We start from the raw sequence: 9,381 nt of genomic DNA on the forward strand, positions 1-9,381 counted from the left end.
GCCCGAGTAAATTATGTTCCCTTTGACCTGCTGGCAGCAAGTTCAGCCACAGTACATTAAAAGAGCAGAGTCTGAGGTTTCATGGTCAGTGAAGACAGGGACAGAGGATGAACTGCAAGCTTCATCACTGCGTTGCTTTTGCCCTTAGAATCAGCATTTTCAGCCAAGTTCAGTGGTGGTCAAGGCTGGGGTTTGGGCTCAGCCCATTCGGGAAGGATGGGCCAGTTGTGAAGCTGAGATGTGACTTCCGAGCGAACCCTGCAGCCACCCGCCTGTACCCGGCGGGTTGTCTGATCCAAAGCTGCAGCTGACAGCACCTCCCGCTGATGATCCCTGCAGATATGGGGCTGGGAAGAGGTCACTGGGGCCCGCAGGAGGCAGCAAGGACAGCAGGACCCAGCCGGCAGAGCTGGGCAAAACTCTGCAAGCTCCCACTGCGGCAGCGTATGGGCGTCCCACCTCCTCGACTCGCTGGTCTGCACCACGCTGCATCGCGGCCTTCCAAAGTCTCCTGACCCTGGCTGGTTTCCCCAGGCATGGGCAGTGCTTTCAGTTCAGTGTCCATGCGATCTGGTCAACTTAATGTGGTTTGGGGTTTGGTTGCAAAAGATGGGTGCATCTTCGCTGATCACAGTTCTGTACCCTGCGGCTTACTGCAGAGAGGAGACCTGGAGCTGCCAAGGCCGAGCGGTTGCAGAAGCACTTTGAGGGAACATGTATGACTCAAGATGAATAAGATAACCAGAGCTCCTAGTTTTCCTGCCTGCTGCCTTTGATGTGTCTTGGAGAGCCCATGTAGAGAAAGTGAGGGAAACTTGAGAAAGTACCAGTAGCATCTCTGCCTCTTATGCACAAACTCCAAACAGGATGACGAAACACGACAGTAAGATGCCCTGTTGCCCTTTCACCAAGGAGACATACAGGGACAAGCCGTCACCGTGTAGTGCTGCGGTGGTTTATACCCTTGCATCTCTGGCTGTGTAGGTATTTCTGCCATGGCTCTGGAAGCTCTGCAGAGAGCAAAGCACTCTCCTCTGAATTTGCTGGGATGGCCATGCCAATCCCCAAAAAGCTGGTATCAAATTTGGAGCCTATGAAGCCACTGCCAGCAAAATAAATATTCCGGAATATTTTTAGCATGCTCTTGTTCAGAGAGAATTTCTTTGTGTCCTTCTGAGGAGCTCGCCGGATCTTTCATCGGTTTGTTTTTCTCATTAGCCGGCATAAGCTTTGTTCTTATTTAATAAAGATTAGGATCTGCTGCCTCCAGCCCTCTCCTTTTGCTCCTCTGTCAGGCCTGTGGGGGCTCAGGCTGCAGTGACATGTTTGATGTCGGGCTGCGGAAGTTGAAATGCGGGACAGAAGCTGCCAAGGGTCTTGCATTCGCTTCCTGGAGAAAGCGCCGCTGCCAGCTCTGGCCTGGCCGACCCCGCCGTGCGTGCCAGCATCTCCGCATCTCCCTGGCACCGCTGCCCTCCTGCCTCGGGAGGGAATGGGGGAAGAGGACAGGACAGAGAAATTGGAAGCTGCTGCCTGGAGCGTCCAGAGATTTACAGGCCCAGCTGCCTTGAAGCATCGCAAAGGTCTTGATCCGAGCCATTAAGAGACAGTGGGGGGGGGGGGGGGGGGAACAGAGGATGTCTGATACAAGCAAGTGTAGCCCACATATAAGTCTAATAAAATATGAGATATACCACAGATGGAGGAACTGCTTACTCCAGCTTTGGAGGTCAGAGATACATAATGGATCTTCCATCCCTTTATATATCATCATATTTGCCTTGCTATCTGGGAAAATAAAAGAACTACCTTTCTTTCTTAAGCTGAGTCATCCCTAGGAAAGAAATGGTTCAAAATGACAATAGTCATGAACCAGAAGGCATTTTATGAACTTCCAGAAGGTGGCAATGGGACCTTCCGAGCTTTGAAAATCTGATCGTTGCCAAAGGCCGCTAGCGTGCCAGGACGGCCAGCGTCCCAGCGCTGTGGGGGAATGGGGAGAGGAGGATCTGCCCCAGCAAACACCAACGCAGGCTCAGCGGTCTCACTCCAACTGTGCCACGGACCCCTTGGGTGCAAGCACTGCCGCAGCACCGGGTGCCTTTTGGGGTGATCGGTGGCCTCAGCAGCTTTTCATCATCCTGGGCTGGCACGTTGCAACACTTGGGTAGCGCAAAGAGCTAGATGTGCTTTCGCCCTGCGTGCTCACCCATGCCAAGGTGCGCAGGTCTGCACTGTGCCAGCCGGACTGCTTGGCAGGTCTGCCGGTCCCAACGGCTGCGTCCTCCACCTGCGGGCACGATCTGCCCCAGGGCCCTTTCGTCCTTGGCGGGTACCTCCCTGCAAGGCAAGGTGGATGATGCGTCCCTGCGACAAGGGCAGTGCGGGGCAAAGGAGGGCTGAGCTGTGCCCCAGCCTTCCTGCGGCTGCCTCGCGCCCCGGCAGGCCCCGCTTCCCACGAGGCTCTGTGATGCAAGGTCCTGCGTATCCCTTTTCACTCATTTTCTCCACTGCTGAGTGCAGGGACCAGCCAGGTCATTGCTCTGTGTCTCGGTTTAGCCACCTCTAGAGCAAGATTATATTCAGCTCTTAAGGAACACTGTGGTTATTTACTTGTAGTAACATATATAGTCTATATGGATGGAGTGCTATTAACTTAGCTATTTGTAAACGTACATGTATTTTCTTAGAGATTTCATTTTCATTTATTTAAAAAAAATCTTTAAACACTCACCTCGTAGTAAAGCAGCTCCCATTTTTAGAAGTACAGCATATTTTGCATATGTGCAACTTTGAAGGGGCTGAATAACTTCATGGCCAATAACATTTATAGCTTTGCTTTGTGCGTGGAGATAAGGCTAATGGAACGCGCCGCTTCGGGGCAGGAGCCGTTTGCCGACGGGGTCGGGAAGGAATCCAGTCCCCACCCTGCGAGCGCCTTACCCGACTGCCTGGGCCCAGGTGCACGCCGGCCTCGGCGCGTATCCTCCGAGGAGCGGGGCGCTAGCCGCTGCGTAACGCTGGATACCAACCCTCACAGCTCACGCCAGCATAGCTGCAAGGGGAGGAGGGAGGGGGCAGGGGAGGAACAGCAGGGAAGGCAAATTTTACAAATGCTTTTTTAACAGTCACAGTTGTAAATGAACTCACCCTCACCGTGTTTGTGTCACTTGTGTTTGCTGCCTGTTGCTATTTGAAAGCACAAGTTTTCCTGGCATGACTGCTCTTGGAAAATCAGCTTCAAATCCATATATGATAGTATTCATGGAAACCGCAATTCTAATTTACATGCACTGATTTCCCTGCCAGAAACTGTGTTCCCATCCAACCAGTGGATAGAAACACTGTCCTGTGACTTCTCTGCCCAATCACAACCAATTGATGTACTTCAAAACTCAAATATTTTCCAGGGAATGTTTGCAACCCACAGTTAAAAAAAGAAAATCTCCCCCAAATTCATGCGGTGGCTCAGTGTCATGATTGCATTCAAGGAAGTTTCCTTATAGATATTTCCCAAGCCAAATGTCTCCCCCCACAAAGAAAAAGGCCAAATCGCTAAGAACTAAAACTTTCAGATACACAATGTCTTACATATTCTTCATTCAGATTTTTTCCCCTTGTTTTCTCAGGTGCTTTATACCATGGCATGGAGACTTACTCACAGGTTAGCAGTGTTTGGGGAGGAACCTGTCCCTTTTAAGCCCGTTCTTCACCGGCCAAAAGCCGGGGGCGAGTCTCAGCCCTCTCCCCTGGCTGGTGCACACGGCGGGGAAGTGCCGCCGCGGCATCCTGCGCTCGCCGGCCTGCCGGCTTGCCCGGTGCAATGGAGCAAAGGTTGGGAGGTGGAGAGAGAACCCTTAATAAAGATTAAAATCTATTTCTAATGCCTATAAAAACCAAACCCAAATTCCCAGTTACTTCAACGTGAGCTGTGGAGATGGGGTAATGGAGAATGGAGTTATTTATTAATAGAAGGGCATTTCAATAGAGATCTGAGGAGACGATAGGGGCCAAATGGAGGTATTTACAGAAATAATCCTCAGGAGGTTCTACCAGCCTGCCCAGGTGTCTCGACACCGTCGTGTCCTGAGGATGGCTGTTCCCCATTCCCAGGAAGAGTGTTTTTCAGGAGCTGCAGACTCACAAAGCCCTGCTATGGCTCGACCCTTCTCCCCCGGCCCCAGAGCCAGACAGACAACAAGGACGGCCGGGAGACATCTCACCAGGGATCCTGTTCTCCCTGGCACATTTTCTGGGAAGGGCTGTGATCCCAGCAGCCCCCCGAGGCTCGGACCCTGGTACCCGCTCGCGAGCCGAGCAGCCTCCCCGACCCCATATGGGACGGCAGCTCCCGGGGCGAGCGGCAGAGCGGCATCGTGGCCACCGGCTGGCACAGTCCCTTGCCTGAAACCTTCACCTGGGTTTTAAACCTCCGCAGGCAGGACTCAGAAAAATCACACCCACTGCAGAGCTCACTCCAACTAAACGCAAAATTCGCCCCCCTCAAAACCCCTCACTGGCTCCTTTCGAACGAGCAGCTCTGCCCTCGCTTGGCACCGTTTCCACACCGCAGCCGAAATTCCCACCTGCCTCCCCCCGCGCCCCGCGGCCCCTTTCGGAGGGGCTCATTAGCCATGCAGACGAAAGACGCTCCGACAGCCTGACCGACAATTCGCAGGGGTCTTCAGGGAGCGGGGCCGGAGGGCGGGCGGGCGGCGAGCCGCGCTGCGTGGCTGCGCGCGGCGGCCAAGCTTTCCCACCGCCCGCCGCCCCCCGGGAGCGGCATCGCTCCCGCCGCGGAGAAGCCGCGTCGCTGCCTCCACCTCGCTAATGCCCTGCGCGGGGCTCCCGGCTCGGCTCCCCAGCCCGGTCCCGGGGGAGCCCTGGGAACGCCGCGCGGCCGCGCCGGCCCCGCTCCCCTCTGCCTCGCCGCAAAATTGAGTCGGGGTGGGGGGAAGGGGAAACACGCGTCTCCTTAATTGATTTTGGTGAAAAAGGCAGGCGGCCACAGCGCTGTCAAATTAATTAGTTCCAGAGCTATTTGCAGTTATGAGCCACGTAAGATTAGTGGTCACTGCGTTTCAGTTCTAGCGAGTGGAGGTGGAAACGGGATTTTAAAAGCCTTTCGCTCTTGGAGCCTTCCTTAAAAAAGCAGAAGACAATAACAGCAAAAGGGCCCCCGGCGGCCACCCCATCCAGAGAGGCTGCAGGGCTCTCTCCCACGCGCATCGCTGCCCGGACCTGCCTGGAGCCTCATTTCATGGGGTGAAATGGCAATTTCTGCCCGCCTGGCCCTGCCCGCCCCACGTCTAACACAGCGGGCGCTTTGCGGCGGCTCCGGCCCTGCCCTCGCCTCACGGCACAGGGACTGGCCTGGCAGGGGCTGGCCCATTCCCAGGGATCACCCCTCAGCAGGAGGGCGCGGGGTGAGCGGCCCATTCCCAGGGATCACCCCTCAGCAGGAGGGCGCGGGGCGAGCGGCCCATTCCCAGGGATCACCCCTCAGCAGGAGGGCGCGGGGCGAGCGGCCCATTCCCAGGGATCACCCCTCAGCAGGAGGGCGCGGGGTGAGCGGCCCATTCCCAGGGATCACCCCTCAGCAGGAGGGCGCGGGGCGAGCGCCGCTTCCGCGGTGCAGCTCGGGGCTGGTGCCTGGCCGGGCATCCCCCTCACGGCTCCGAGGTGTGAAGCCGACGGGCCAGCACGCGGGATAACACCTCCGGAGACGCACTGCCCGTGTCCCTCCTGCCCCCCTCCCCGGAGAGGGAGGGCAGACGCGGGGCTCACGGAAGCGCTTTGGAAGCCCCATGTGGTGGCTCACGGGGGTTCAGATCCCTGATTAGATGGGAATGCCTGCTGCAACCTGATAACGAGCCCGTATCTGAAGGGGAGGCTCCGGCAACGCTCCCCGAGTCAAGGAGTGCCTATTGTTTCGGGAGATATTAACATGCACGTGGAGCGCACGCACATGCTTACATCTGGCTATCGATAAGCATGCCTGTTTATGCATAAACACAGCGCAACACGCAGCCACATACCTCTGCATTCCTCCTCCCCTCGCGCCTTCCCCCCGGCCCTTATTCCTTTATCGCCTTTGCATCTGCTCTCGCCTGCTAAATGTTATCTCTGCTCCTCGTTCAGAACCGAGTCCTAGGAAAGGGCAGTTTTTACGGGTCACACAAATCAGCCAGCTGGGAATGACAAACATTTCAGGTAAATTTGCAAAGATTTCAAGGGTCTGCAAGGAGGGAAGCAAGAGGAAAGGGTCTTTTCAGATCAAAACCCTGCCAAGCAGACTTAAACTAGTATAGTCAAATGCAGAATGGTCTGGCCAATACATGCAGCATGTTCCCGATTCTGCTAACACAGCGCCACCAGCTCCGTGTGTGCACCTCAAGCCCTGTCCACACAGCTGTGCAGCCAGGTAGACTACTATAAACCCACACATATGGCTGTACATAAGCACATACAGTCTCCTGGTCATACTGGAAAGCAATATAGTAGGAGAGTGGGTTTTACAGAGATTAAAATTGATTTTAAGAATACAGCCTCTTCCTTCCCCTTTGGTCATTAGATAAAAGTGGGTCTCCAGAATGAACAAATACCAGTTATATCCAACAGAAACCACTCTTCTTCAGCACCTATACTGGCCCAAAGGACTGGTGCTGAGCAGCTGCCTCTGGGCCAGGAGGCCTGAGTGCTGCTGAAACTGCATTCCCCGAGCCTGGATCCTGGGAGAGGGGAAATTTTGAGCAATGCCGCCTGGGAGGCCTGACCCACTTTCTTCAGAGAAATGCAGCAGGAGCCCAAGAACTTGGCTTTGCTGAGAGAGGCCTGCATGCATTTTTGTGAGCACGGCTGTCAGTCCTCGGGTCGTGCGCTGAACGCGGGCCCTCGCGCACAAAGGAGCATTCAGAGCTGACTCACACATGCCATTGCAGTCAGGGCCTGTGCACGTTAGCGACGTCCATGGGGGACCGCAGGCCTCTGCTTTCAGAGAGGCAGGCTGGGGTTTAACCTAGGCCAGCCAAAACACAGCACAACCTGAACAGTGGCCTCTGAGAGCTTGCACGAGGATGGGGAGACGTGAAGTCTGCAGCGACCAGAAGCCGAACCCACCAGCACCGCTGGTACTTGATCCACGGAGATGCTGCAAATCCCACACTGCTAAAGATGAGGGAGAAGAAAAAGGTGCCCTGAGGTGTCTTCTGGTTTCTCCTCAGGATTTGCCTCCAGCTCTCCTTGCTTGGACAGTGGCCATAAGCTCTGTTCCCAGCACAGCAGCAGGTTGACACTAGAAGCTCCATCCCCACCTCAGCTTCAGTCAGAGCTGCCAGCCCAAGTCCATGTCCTTGGCACAGGCTGGACTGACCCCAGAAACAGGCTGGTTTCCAACTCTCCATCTTTATTGGAGAAGAGGAAAAGCACATAATCCCAATGGTGTTCACACCTAAGCAATTTATTTGAGAGACTTTATCCTGGAACTTCACATCAGCACACTCAGTGACAGCTATGACCCACCTGTAGAAACCCCATCTGAAGCTCACCACAGAAACAGCCTGGCACATGAACACTCCTCTGCAAAGCTATCTTCACCACACCACTCCCTGTGACTGTAAGCAATTAATCCAGCCAGTTCACATTGCCCACACACAAAAATATAAGACCATAGGTCTCTTTTGCAAGCACCAAGCAAGACCACTTGGACCCTAGGTAAATGCAAACACGGCTCCAGACAGAAGAGACTGCCCCTACTCTCTGGTGATGCACTGTCATCTTCAACAGTCAGATGGGGCAAATGCTGCTCCAGCATGACACTGGTTTCTGGGCTGAAACAGCAGCAGGGAGTGCATGCCTATACACAGGCAATGCTACACACATGAAACCATAGGGCACACAGAAAGGATGGCGCCCCTCATCAGTGTGTATACACCTTCACAAGCTTCTGTGCATATGCACGCACACGCACCAGCTCAGGAGCCAGGGCAGGGTGGAGGGACCCTTTGGCAAGTGTGGGTTTGAGCAGCAGGAGCAAGAACAGACTCGTGAGCTCAAGGCAGCAGGGCTGCACTGCACACAAGCTCTCTCTGGAACAGGCTGTATACTGAATTTATGAGCTCTTAAGTCATCACATTTACAATTTATATTCCCCAGTCTTTTAATCTCAGCAATAAACTTGGACTAAACTTTCACTGAGGCCGTGTGGAAATTTCACTGTTCCCTGCCTTCCCAGCAGCCCCATGTACAAGGAGTCCTTAGACAGGACCAGAACGTGCTCTCTGATGGCTAGGATGGGAGGGGTCTCTTCTCCAGTTTTCTACTCCCAGTGAAATCATCAGTAACGGATCAATCCTCCACCTGCTACCTTGATTGCCCAGTCCCCCTTCTTGGAGGTAGGCAAATACACCGGCAATTACTGGGGTGCAAACACTTGCAGTGGTACCCTACAATCCCCCCGCCCTCTGGAGAAGGGGGCTGCTTCCCTTACTCAGGGGCTTCAGGTCTATGTGCATATCACCAGGATCCTCACATCAGTTTTATTCCACTTGGGACCCTGCCATCCCCTGCGAATCAGCCTCATGGTGTATTTTTACTCACAGAGAGTTGCTTTATCACATAGGTCCGGAGAAGAAGGATCATCTCCAGAAGGTTTCCTGCTGGAGCGATGGCTCTCAATAGAAACAGGTCTCCAAAGTGGGCACTTCTTTTGCAGTCCGACACCTAAAATTGAGAAGGAATTGGCACTGATGAAACTACTAATGGAGGCAGGCCCTCCTCGCTTGGAAGAACCCCATGTTTTCGAGAAACAGTGGCATCATTTCTGCAGAATGCTTAAGTGGCCTCAAATAACACACTGAACTGTCAGGCACAAACCCAAGCAATGGCATGAGCCAGCACTGAAATAATGAGAAGCTGATCTACAGCTTTTCCCCTCTGGTTTATTAAATGAATGCTCCACATACCACTTCCCACTGACTGGAGACAGAGAGAAAATCCCAGGACAGTAACTCATCATCTTTTCTTCCCCTGAGAAGATTCAAGACTGTGGCTATGTATGGATGTTGTGAAGTGATAAAGTTGCTGTGGCTTCGCAAGTTACCATGCATCAGCTGAGCCTTGCTGTTTGACCGCGCGGACGCTCCAAGCTCCTTGCAGCTGGGTGGTAAAACATGTTCGCTCACGATGGGGCTGGAGCAGGTACTCCATCAGCGTGCTCCAGATAAGCATGCTCTGCTGATAAGCAGTACCTCATTAAGCCCCAGGACTCAACGGCTTGCAATGCAATCTTTGGCCCAGAAGTCCCTCCTCTTTTCAAGTTGTAGCCCTTAGTCATGGAATTGGCAACAGGAAATCGCTCTGGGAAAGCGGTCAATATTGCAT

At 54.0% G+C, this 9,381-nt stretch overlaps 1 long non-coding RNA gene across 1 annotated transcript; it reads right to left on the reverse strand.

The window, feature by feature from the left end:
* Nucleotides 1-2,740: 2,740 nt before the first annotated feature.
* LOC135329589 (uncharacterized) lies at nt 2,741-9,381 on the reverse strand. The gene is made up of 3 exons (XR_010391151.1): nt 9,101-9,381; nt 8,599-8,721; nt 2,741-3,055 (listed from the first exon to the last, which is right to left on the reverse strand). It is a non-coding gene; the product is annotated as an uncharacterized LOC135329589 (long non-coding RNA).

The sequence above is a fragment of the Dromaius novaehollandiae genome, chromosome 12 (assembly GCF_036370855.1).
Source record: "Dromaius novaehollandiae isolate bDroNov1 chromosome 12, bDroNov1.hap1, whole genome shotgun sequence".
NCBI lineage: Eukaryota > Metazoa > Chordata > Aves > Casuariiformes > Dromaiidae > Dromaius > Dromaius novaehollandiae.